General features: G+C 37.6%; 1 protein-coding gene across 2 annotated transcripts in view; it reads right to left on the minus strand.

Moving 5' to 3' along the window:
- Positions 1-11,877, minus strand: part of HS3ST1 (heparan sulfate-glucosamine 3-sulfotransferase 1) — a 95,845-nt gene extending 83,968 nt beyond the window's left edge. The window contains exon 1 of one of the 2 annotated variants that reach the window (XM_039352352.1): positions 11,651-11,877. The gene's annotated coding sequence lies outside the window, so the exon portion shown is untranslated. The other variant, XM_039352353.1, reaches the window with a different exon arrangement.
- Positions 11,878-12,128: the final 251 nt, after the last annotated feature.

The following is a 12,128-nucleotide window of genomic DNA, read 5'->3' on the forward strand; positions in this document are numbered from 1 at the left end:
GGGAATGCCTAGCTATTGAAAGATATTCTCCTCTGTATCTGATTTTTCATATGGTAAATTCTGGCAAAAGAGCAGGCTGAGAAGGACCAACCAAATCTGTGCCAAGAACCAATAATCTCAACCAAGGTAACTGTTCTCTATATATAACCAGATACCTTTGTTCAATAAACAGAATGAAAAAAGATACTGTGTTCTTTTATCAAAAGGAGCATTGTCAAGATGCCTTCAAATGATTTTTTAAAGAAGATTACATTTTTCTAGTTTGGCAAGATAAAGATAAAGATCAAAAACTAGCAATTACTTTGTTCTATACTGTTAGGGATATTTCTATTGAGCCTTGATTGTCACTATTGACAACTCCACAGCTATTTCCCCAAAATTCTGTATGTTTCAAGGTTCCAAAGAGGCTTGTCTGCTACAAGAACAAACATTCAGAGGTTCTTTGTTCTTCCCAAATGACAGTCTATGCACCGGCTCCTTGGCATTTCAACATCATGATTTTGATATGAAGAATATAGGGATGTGCAAAAGGTTCTGGGCCAAACTATTCCACGCACAGAATAGCAGTGCTCACATGACCCTGTGCCTAAACTCAAACCCAGCAGAACAAACTAAGTTGGATTTGCTCCATGCACAGAATGAAATGGGGCTATTTGTCATAGGCAGAATAAGTGGAGGAAGTGAAGAAAATCCAAGTTTAGTAGCTAAAGGACGGGGAAAAAGGGCTGGGAAGTCAGGTAGTGATGGGATGAAATGGTGGGAGATACTTTTCCTCACTGGGGAAAGTGGCTGAGTTTAGAAAGGGAAGGAATGGGTGGCTAAAAGAAGGGAAAGAGGTATTCTGTGGTACAAGCTGTGGAAAGGAAATGGAGCATTTTGACTTATTTTCTCCATCTCTATTTTCTTTCATCATTTTGGATTTCGTAACTGGCCCAAAACAGTTTGTCAGAACCTCTTAAATACAGTGCTTCCTTTTGGAATTGGAAAGAAAATACAGTGATAGAAAAATTCAATATCTACTTTAAAAGTTTCATAGAATTTCATATAATTTTTATTTTAAATTGTTTTTGCTAGATTTAGCTAGATCTTGCTACTATTCCAGTGGTGGCGAACCTATGGCACGGGTGCCAGAGGTGGCACTCAAAACCCTCTCTGTGGGCACACGAACCGTCACCCCAGTCCTAGGCCTTCAGCCGGGTTTTATAAAACCTTTTCACTTTAGGCCTCCGCTGCCGTGTGCAAAAAAAAAAAAAAAAAAAAAAGGTTCAATCAATCAGTCAATTTCAACTTCTTGCGGGAAAAAAAAGATCTTGCAAAGTTGGAATTGATTGATTGAACTTTTTAGTCCCACCCAGCCTGCCATTACCACCGCAACCACGCCCACCCAATGGCCCACACCCACCCAATGGCCACACCCACCCGGCACCCGACGATGTATAAATGTGTTTTCGGCTACAGTTTGGGCACTCTCTAAAAGGTTCGCCACCACTGTACTATTCCTTCAGGAATGCAGGGTAACATGCATAATGCTCCTTTCCTCTCATTCCCCCCCAAAACAGCACCCCAAAAATCATTTAATAAACTTCAGTGGATGATGACAGACTTGAACACGGGTTTTTCTGATGTCTGTCCAATACCCCAACCACAAATGGGCCTTATTTTTTCTTCTAGGATTTTGGGTTACTACAATTATATATTACTTTTTTAAAAATAGCATATTTGAGGAAGTAATAACCCATTGGAGGGGTAAAGTACATACATGCTGTTTATCTCAACACATCTGAATGAAATCTTAAGCTTCCTTTTCAACAGGATATTCTTAGATGATTTTGTCAGAACCACAAGGACTTCCAATTTACAAAAAACAAAACAAAACAAAAAAAAAACCTCAGCCATGATGATCACAGCAATCTTCCATCTTCATTTCTTCAGAGTACATCTGGACTCTTGAAATTGTTAGGAAATGTCAAACGTAAAAGGTAAAGGAGTCCCTGTGGGTTTTACTAGTTTTTGCTGACTATAGTGTAGTGATGCTCATCTCTGTTTCAAGGCTATTGACCCAGCGCTGTTTGAAGATATTTCTATGGCCATGTGGCCAGCATGACATCACAGAGCACTGTTATTTTCCCACCAAAGTGATACCTATTTATCTACTTGCATTTGCATGCTTTCAAATGCTAGGTTACCAGGAACTGGGATGAGGATGGGAGCTCACCCTGTTACATGGCACTCAGACCTCAAACCTGGGTTGCTGGCTTTTCAGACGAGAAGCCCAGCATCTTAACCGCTGAGCCACTGTGCCACCTTAGGAAATGTCAAGGCCCACACATAACCCTTAAACAACTAGGAATTTCCAAAGAAAATTCATCAAGTGTGTGCTACTGATACTCAGCAGCATTCCCCCCCCTGCAATTTATTTTACATAAAAGGTAATATAAAGTAGTATGTTAAGCTTCCACTAGGGCAGGGGTCCCCAATCCTGGTCCGTGGACCAGTACCAGGCTGTGGCATGCCAGCAACTGGTCCGCACAAACAAGCAAAGCCCCATCTGCGGGATGCAGGCAACACACAAAATCATGCACTCTCCGGTCCACAGAAAAACCTCTCTCCATGGAACCAGTCCCTGGTGCCCAAAAAGTTGGGGACCTGTGCACTAGGGTTAACATACCTACTTTGTCTTTAACCCAACCAAATGCCAAAAAGCTCAATCACACTATTAACTATAAATTCACTATTGCATCTTTACAGGTTTTAGAAATCCGAACTTTGTACTATCCAGCCACAAAAACATTGCCAAGAAGGACAAGAAGAGGGAATCATTTTGGATTATCCTTCAAGGACTGAAAACAAATGGATCAATTGATGCACTAGTTCATTTTTTTAATCAGACTGAAACAGATTTAATTTATCTAATGCCTCCTGGAATGCAAAAGTCAACAATCCTCAGAATTTCAGCCAGGATTTTAACTATCAAGAGTGTACCATGCTGGGAAAGGCTTTTCAAGAAATCCTACTCTTTAGGCTTTCTTTTTGAATAATCTGTTAATTTTTCTTCTGCATAAATCTGTTATTATAACAGATTAATATAAATATTTTTTTAAAAAATAGAAAGTAAAGAAACTCAAACAGATAGAAAAAAGATTAGGAAAACATTCCTCATGTTCAGTTATGAGATCACAATTATAGTTCAGTAAAAGATAAACTGAAATATATTAGAAAAGCCTTAACAATTTCTACAACTCACATGAATTTTTTAAAATTTAAAATTTTAAAAAGTTTGTATATTACAGAGAAGGCAAGTGAAAAGTTTATACAAATACACCGAGAGAGGTGAAAGTAGTGACAACTCTAGCAAACATCTGCAAATGATATTTTCAATATTTGGTTTTTAAAAATAATCTGGGGCAGTATTTTAAATGAAAAGGTTTTAATTCACTAGTATGAAGATTTTACTAAATACTGCAACTACATTTTTTTTAAAAAAGTTATGTATAAAACAATCCATAAACTATTCAACATTATAGGGGAACTTAAAGGCAATAGATACCCCTCTCCATCACCATTATGTTTCTTTCTACAGATTGCAGGCCATTATTCAGAATTTAAAGTTTATTGATTTCCTAGAATGATACTGCAACATCCATCCCTTTTTTCCAAGGGACTCAAAACAAAAATTCATATAAGTTGTTGTATTGCAGTAATATTTGTTCACAAGTCTATCAAAGTCATAATACGACTCCATGGAGACAAGATAATAAACAGATGCAGTAAGTAAATTTTTGAAAACAGCTATTGAAAGAGCAGTAGCAAAGTCTTGCTAGCAAGCAGTCCTGCTATCACTGAAAATTATTTTCACGGAACTAAGAAACTTGAGAAATATTGTAGAATATTTCCAGAATAATTATCTTTATCAATTTTACAGCAGTAAAAATGGCAAAAAAGAGAACATTCCAAGGTTCGGAATAATTTACTTCTGCCTTTTCATCCTCCATTTTTCAGTGTTGTCTTTTAAACTTTAACCTCATTACAGATCTCTCCTTATACATCTAACAAATATTTCTGTGATACAATTTCCAATTTTCCTCCTTAACTTCATTTGCTTTCATCCCACAAAAATAGGTTTCAAAGGATCAATTGAATAAAAACTTCTAGGGACCAGAGGATATCTGAACCAAAAGGTGAAATCAATCCACTACTTTAGTGCTATTTTTCAATATGTTCCTTTATTAATATTAATATTACAAGTAGTCTTTGATTTATGACTAGCAACAGTTCAAACTTACGATGGACTTCCCTGGGCGTATTTATGGTTCTAAAGTTCTGACACTGCCCCCCCCCCCCCGCAGTTATGTGACTGTATGTTGAGCAACCAGCCCACTGTTATAGTGGTTTGAAGTGTCTGATGGTCACATGATCAATTTTATGTTTTTTTCTAAACATCAACATTTACTTCCAGTTTTTTATAAAAGTTCACTTAACGACTGCAGTGTTCCCTTAACAACCATATAGCTGCTTTAAGTGCACATTTGCTTAACAACCGCTGCCAAAGTGGTTGTAAAACTGGGCTGGTCATGTGAATGTCCCAATTTATGTCCTTCACAATTTATAGCTGTGATGGGCAGGTTCCATTACGGTAATAAGTTGAGGACTATGTATAATTATTTTTTCCCCCCACTTTCCTGATTCTCAAGAGAATATGCAGAGTTGCTGAAATCAGCATAAGACAAATTGTTTCAGTATTTGATTATTCTTAATAAAACATAAAAATAGGAAAAATAGCTATGTAAGACATGTATTACTGAAAATCAACAAATTCTACTTCAAAAAGTGGTACAAACATTTTTTAATCAGTAATAAATCAGAAAGTAACCAATTCAAGTCTCCGAAGATACAGGATCATACAGGAAACCACAACAGTGAAGGCATATTTTGGTCAATATGTCCTCAAAAGATGGCAGAATGAAAAAAGTTATGACAACTTCTTTCTTCTGCTGTAACAAATTGGAATCAATATACTGTCCAGAGAATGAGCCTAAAAATTCTGAAGCTGTGTCTTATATATTGCATTATTAGTACTGATTATATTTTTATACTCTTCTCCTTCCAATACCATACACGAGTTTGTCTCCTCCCAATTCAATGCTACTTTTTCTATCAAATATTTATAAAAATGATTTTATATTAACAGGTGCCCATATATTGTATTCTGTGTTGTTAATTCACTACATTGCAAGTTTCATGCTTTCCCTATTCTATGTACAAGGCCTACAAATAAACACTTTGTAAAAGTAACATGGTCACAGATTTAATATATTTTGAAGGAAATGTCTGCCACTGCAACAAATTCACTTTGTTTCGTGAGTTAAATCTCAGAGAAGAAGGTCATTAAAGAGCAAATAGCTCAGCTTAGCAAACATGAACTGTCAGGTTTGCAGTCTGAAGATTGATGATGCTACCTAATAAGATTCTGTGCACACAATTCTTTAAAAATGTACAGTTGTAGTTGAACCCTGCAAAAATATATTTCTGACATCTTAATCACTAAACACAGTATAATTTATTGTATAATTTATTGTATCAAGTATTGGTGAATAATATTCAATTGAATAAGAAAGTAAGAGTATATACATTCAGAATCACTAATATGGATTAGTAGTCATCAAATGAAAAACATCTAATTTTTTAATATATTGGGTAATATTGAAGACGCTTATGGCTGGCTCAGCTCCTTTTAAACCATGTGTCAGTAGGAATCATATAACACTGTGGCTTTTAAGATTTACAGAGACAAACAACTTCATCCTGTTACAAGAGCTAAAAAACCAGATGGGACTGTCTTGACTCACCTCATTAAGCACTAGGCACATTGAGTTACAGCAAAGTATTGGTACAGATTGAGCAATAAAATAAAAGGAATATATGTATTCAGAAATCCGACTAGCACAGTGAGAAAGCAGAAAGGAAGCAGAAAGAAGAATAAAAACACAAACACCTAAACTAGACAGCTTCATTTATGACACAGTAATGTAGGACATTAACTAATTAGGGTAACAAAATAAAATAATATAAGCTACCAAAATGATAATTATAACAGGAATATGCAGACCACAGAAATTTAGTTTGGGACCCAATTAAATAGTTTGCACAGTTGCCAATTTGAATGGTCTGTGGGCAGAAAAAGAGGATATAAATTGGAATAATAAATGCCTAATTTCAGCTTGGATAGTTATTACCCACTTTAACCAAGATTCAAGCCTCCCCTTAATGCAAATGCAAAAATCATGAACAGTTGAAATTTCAAAAAATAGAATAATATTTTAAGATACAATAAATACGTCTGAAGCAATGAAAACCATCAAACTGACAGAAACAAATGCAGGGTTTTTGGAATCAAGCTTCTATGGGTTCTGCTTTTTATTTTAGAAAAATGTCTGCACTGTTACTTAGTTTGGGAAATAATTAGATGAAATGTCCAAGATTAGCTATCTCACTTGTGGAGATAAGCCCTACTATGTTTTATACAAATTCTGAGATAAAGCTAGTATTTGAAAGGCCCAAAAGATTTAATTAAACCATTTTCTTTTCCACAAACGCTGTTTAATAGAATACTTCAATGAAAATTGCACAAATTGGTTCATTTGGATAAGAAATCTGTAAATTACAAAACAATAGGAGCAGAGATATTGGGATTCTTTTTAAGACAATTACGTTATATTTGTTGGGAGATCAATGGTTTAAGAAAGCATTTTGATTTGAGCATGGTTCTTAACAACATAATACAGTGTTCATCTTAGCAATTATGATTTGGTGAAAATCTTCTAGTGGTTTTCTATAGCCATTTGAAATAAGGACTTCATCAATGCACCTGAACATTTTTTGCCAGTGAGGAGAAGGTCAACCTGTCAATCAACTGGCTCCATTTCTCTATGAAAATTTGGAAACAATATTATAGTTTTTGCAAACAGTTTTTGCAGTGAGCCAACCCTTTGAAGCTCTCATCAATTTCTCAGTCCAGTTTGGGGCATTTGATGTACCATTAGATATTCCAAATTCAGTCCAAATTTCCTCCATTTTAAAGTTTTAGCATAACTCTTCATATACTGTTTTCTGCATTGATATGAGTGACAGAATAATCAAAGAACATTCCAATTTGTAGCAAATTTCTGTAACTTGAAAGGTCTGAAGTTCTGTCACTCTATGTTTCCCTAAAAGGCAAGAAATGAATGACTTCTGATCTTTAAAAAAAACAACAAAGCAAACTTTACTGAACATATTGTATTCCAGATGCTAGGACAGGGAGATCAGCAAAGAAAGAGAAGGTGTTAAAAAGCATAGGAAGACAGGTACAATGTGATATATTCCAAGTGCAATTCAACTTGTTCCAAGAACTTTCAATATATAACATATATTATAAATACAAATAGGAATCTCAGAGGGTCTTACATTCGTTAGAATATGGTGCATTTTGTTTTTTGATCCATTCATAAAAAACCAAAAAGTTAAGCAGAGGCAAAATGAAAACTGTGCCCTTGATGAGGGATCTGTCTCATTCTTTATGAACATAAAGGATGTGCCTTTGCAATAAATTTCTGATTCATTAAAAGTGTGAAATGCAATAATGCCAAACAGGACACATCATTAAAACTGACAAACCATAAATCTCACGCCTATTATATCTCATGTGCTCTGAATTATTGTGAGATGAAGTTGAGTGTTTATTAATAGCACACACCAAACTTTACAACAAAAATATTTCCCTGGAAATACACCGATTGGCATATTTAGATGTTGGACTAAAATTTTTAGACCAATTGTTAGGTCATTTCTTATATACTGAGAGAACACCGTGACAGGTTCCATATAGAGCACGGGTGTCAAACTTGCTGTGTCACGTGATGTAGCGTGACTTTTTTCGCATTGCCGGAGCTGGGTGGGCGCGCCCACCACATGATGAAACCGACCCACAGGCCAGCAGTTTGACACCCCTGATATAGAGGGTTTAACAGAAGTCAAAACCAGGTTTTCAGTTTTAAATCAAATTGTGTTATCTGGGTTATATTAATACTAATATTCTAGGATCCAAAAGCAAATAACAAAACCATAGTAACCAACTACTACTAATATCACCTTAGAATATTAGTAAAGAAGGTATTAATACTGTTACAGGCTCCAATTCTGGAGAAAGTCTATCTTCAAAACTTCCTTTCCAGTAGTAAAATTAAACACATAAATATGAGGTTAATAACCCTCATTTCCTATGAGGTTTTTATGGGCGTGAATCAGAGCAAAGTACACAGAAACCTGAAGTAAACCAATATTCTAATGACACGATTGTTCAAATCTTGGAATCAGGGGAATTGTGTACTCTTTTATTAGATGGATTAATTGTAAAGTAACCTACAAACTGGGAAATCAGTAAAAGTACACAGAACCAAATTAGAAGTTCTCATACTGCTAGACTTAATATTAGCTATAGCAGATCCTTATTTTCATAATTCCTATTCTGACATAGAGTCCTGGAAGAAAATGTAGGAGTGTCATACTGTTTGGATTAAATTAAAAGGCAATCAGGAATTCAGCAGTGCTTCTGGAGAGCAAGAGAGTCACAACCAGAAATTAACATGTAAGAATTGAAACAAGAATAAAATAAATGATAGAGATGGTAGGGGGAGTGGGGTAGGGAGAAGAACAGAGTTGCCATTTGTCCCTTTGAAATAAGTCTTAGGTGAATTTTAATTCAGAACACATTTAATTTTAATTCAGAACAAAACAGAATAACAGAGTTGGAAGGGACCTTGGAGGTCATCTAGTCCAACCCTCTGCTCAAGCAGGAGACCCTTTACCATTTCTGACAAGTGGCTGTCCAGTCTCAATTCAATCGACAACACAAAAACTACAAGCAGTGTACTTTATAGGCTCTGAGATTTTTTTAATGGGAGATGGTAGGTTAGGCATATATTTTGCTATTATAATCAATGGCAACATAGGAACTATCAGCAAACTATCCATGCCTTTGTAGCTGGAGCTAACTAAAAGACAGTCAAGTTTGACTCAGCAACTTCATGAACAGGTTTCCTTGTCAACAAGATTTAAGTGGTTTGCTATTGCCTTATTCCAAAGTGTTTTCTTCAACTTCCTAGTTTAGCCTACAGCCTTCAGATGCAACTATTAATCTCTCATGAAAGTTCTAATCAGATCTGGCCCTATTTAGTTGCTTAAGATCAGTTAAGGTTGGTTAGATGCTGCTGTTAGGCAGCCACGAATTAAATAGAGGGTTTGTCACAGCACAATAAACACCAAACTCATTTAAACCTTTTCTATGTTTACTAATGATATGGTTCACAGAATTAAAAAAGCGAGTGCAATTGGTTACAGCACTAGTCTTCTAAATGTGAACAGCCTCCTGAAATTAGGAACAATTACCTGAGCATATTCTGGTAATTTTTTAATAGATTAACACTTTATGGTTCTCTTTCAAGAATGATAAATGACTGCAACATAAAGTAATATATCAGAATTTTTTTAAACTTAACCTGACAGGATAGTTTTTCTGTCCCACAAAGATCTGCTGCCTTTGTTTCACAGTGACAGTTGATTTCATAAACAAGGAGAAAACTTTCAGTCACCGAATAAATTTTAGTCATTAGACAAATAACTTGAACAATATTCATTTTAGACAATTTTAAACAAGAGTATTTAAAGGCATTGGATTACTTTGAGGCATTTCAGATTTTGTGAGATCTATTTTCCTGGATTCTAAAATCCAAGAATTAGTTGCAGAATAATAATTCTGATTGGTGATTTTTACCCAAGCATTCTTCACTGCAACAGGTTCATTCAGACTACAGGAAGAGGGAACTATTGTTAGTGTGGGTCCTGTTCAGGATTCAAGTACCCTCACGGAGCGATTAAAAAAAAGCACTTCCAAACATATCAGAGCCTAATTTTTTGTTGCCCAGGCCCAGAATGGACTTCCGGAAGCGGCATCCATACAGAAAACTGGTTGTTCGCATATTTGAATCCCACCACTGATCCTATCTGTGGTTCACCCATACTACTATGCAGATTGCTCAATTAAACAGATTATTCTTTGAAAATGCATCTTGGCTGGTTTTCAATTCCATTCATTCCTCCCTTTCTCAATATTTGCAAATTACAAAATCAGATTTTCACAAATAATGAAGTCAGAAAGCTAGATTAAAAAAAATTAGCTATTCCACGTGTCCACACAAAGAAGATGAACTCAATTACAGTAATTTTAGCCCCACTACAAACTAAACTATCAAAAATGATTTTAAACATGCATTAAGAAATATGACCTACTACATTATATTCGTAGGTCAAACCATAGGATAGCTTTATTAAGTGTTTCTACATTGACCCCAAAGTTGTTAGTCATTATACTTTCCAGACAGGTTATGTGGCTATAATTCCTAGTGGGGAAAAAAGGCAAAATAAACTAAATAATGGTGACTAATCTTTATTTTAAGATTAAACAAATTTTGGTCTAAGCATTTATACAATCTTGGCTAGTGTAAAGAGCATTAGGGGTTCATATGAATCTTGCTCAGTTACAGAATCTGTATAACGATGGACTCAGCCCTGGAACAATTTGAAGCAACAAGCAGAGAGCACATCTAAGCACATGCAGAGTTTCTTTCTCTCGGTAATCAGTGATATCAGCCAATCTTCCCGATCAGGACATGTGACTACTAGTCAACTCTGACCCAGGGGCAATTGGCTTGTAAGAAATGATGCAACAGAAGTGAATTCAAAAGGCAGCCCCCGCCCATGCAATAAATGACTACCACTTATTGTAAATTAGTGATCTCCCAGCTGATGGCAACTTAAGTGACTCAAGTCTTTCTCTAAGGCAAATTTAAATGCAGTGCATCTGGGAAGGGGGAAAAATGAATTTGGCACTGCTGTCTCTCTTCAAAGGTAATGCTAAGTATGCAAATTAATCTGCAAGTATTCATTTTTGGGTAAGAAAAATGAAATGAAATGAAATCAATGCATTAGCAGCTTTTAATATTTCATGATCTCCCTCCCCGGGCTTGTCAATGGCTTCTTATTTTTATTTTATTTTATTTTTTTAAAGTCATAAATGTTTTCCTTAAGCATCCGCTGAGAGGAGTTCCAACTCAGCATGTAGATCTTAGGCAGGAGGCGAGGGGAGCTTTGAGCCGCTGCAGCGCGTCGCTGAGGAACTTCAGTGACATAACATTCAGACGCACACCAGATTACACGTGGACTTCACTTCCCAAGACTAACAGCGTTCAAAACTCTGTGGAAAAACACTCAGCCCCGATACCAGCCCGAGGACAAGTATTAACCCCAGCTCCCTAATTTTAACATCCGAGCTTCTCTCTCTCTCTCTTTTTTTGTTTTGCTTTCTCCCGGAAGAGAGAGGTGGCTCGCTAGCCAAACAAACCACTTCGCGTTTTTTGGGTTACCTCCTCAGGAGCCATGGAAAGCCGCGGTTCTTCTGCTGCAGGACTCAAGGGGCTGGCGGGCAAAGCTGGCAATTGGGGTCGGCGGCAGGTCCCGGAGCTGGCCAGGAAAAGCAGGTCGCGCTCTCCCGCCCGCTTCACCCCACCGTGCGAAGGCAGAAGGCTGCGGTGCCGTCTGCCCCAGATAAATGCCTTACCAGTAGCCACCTCATGATTCATTCATCAGTCCCAGGGACCAGAACCAGCGAAAGCCAAGTGGAGGGGGGCTTGGAGGAACGCCAGCCGGGCCCCCCGCTGCAACAACTCCCGCGCGCAGAATTCATTAATGGATGCATGACTTCGCGCGTCCGTCTATGCCAGAGGGCGACTCGCCGCTCTTCTCTCCTTTGCCCCCGCAGGGCTGGGCTGCCAAAGGGGGAGGAGCTTGGGGAGCAGGTGACTTCCTCGACAGCCCGCGCTCGAGCTGAAAGGCGGGCAGGTAGGCGCAGGCTCCTGCCCTCCTCGCCCAGTTTCGGGAAGCGTCCCCGGACAACGCCTGGGGGGGGGCGGGGGGAAGGGAGGAGGAGGGGGATGGCGGCGCAGCCTCTTGCACGCGAGCGGCGGGGTCCAAGCTTCACCCCGAACCGGGACGCGGGAAGGGAAAAAAAAAGGGTGGTTCCAATCCCTGAGCTGCGT

The sequence above is a fragment of the Crotalus tigris genome, unplaced genomic scaffold (assembly GCF_016545835.1).
Source record: "Crotalus tigris isolate CLP2741 ecotype Arizona unplaced genomic scaffold, ASM1654583v1 scf7180000018427.649456, whole genome shotgun sequence".
In the NCBI taxonomy this organism is placed as follows: Eukaryota; Metazoa; Chordata; class Lepidosauria; order Squamata; family Viperidae; genus Crotalus; species Crotalus tigris.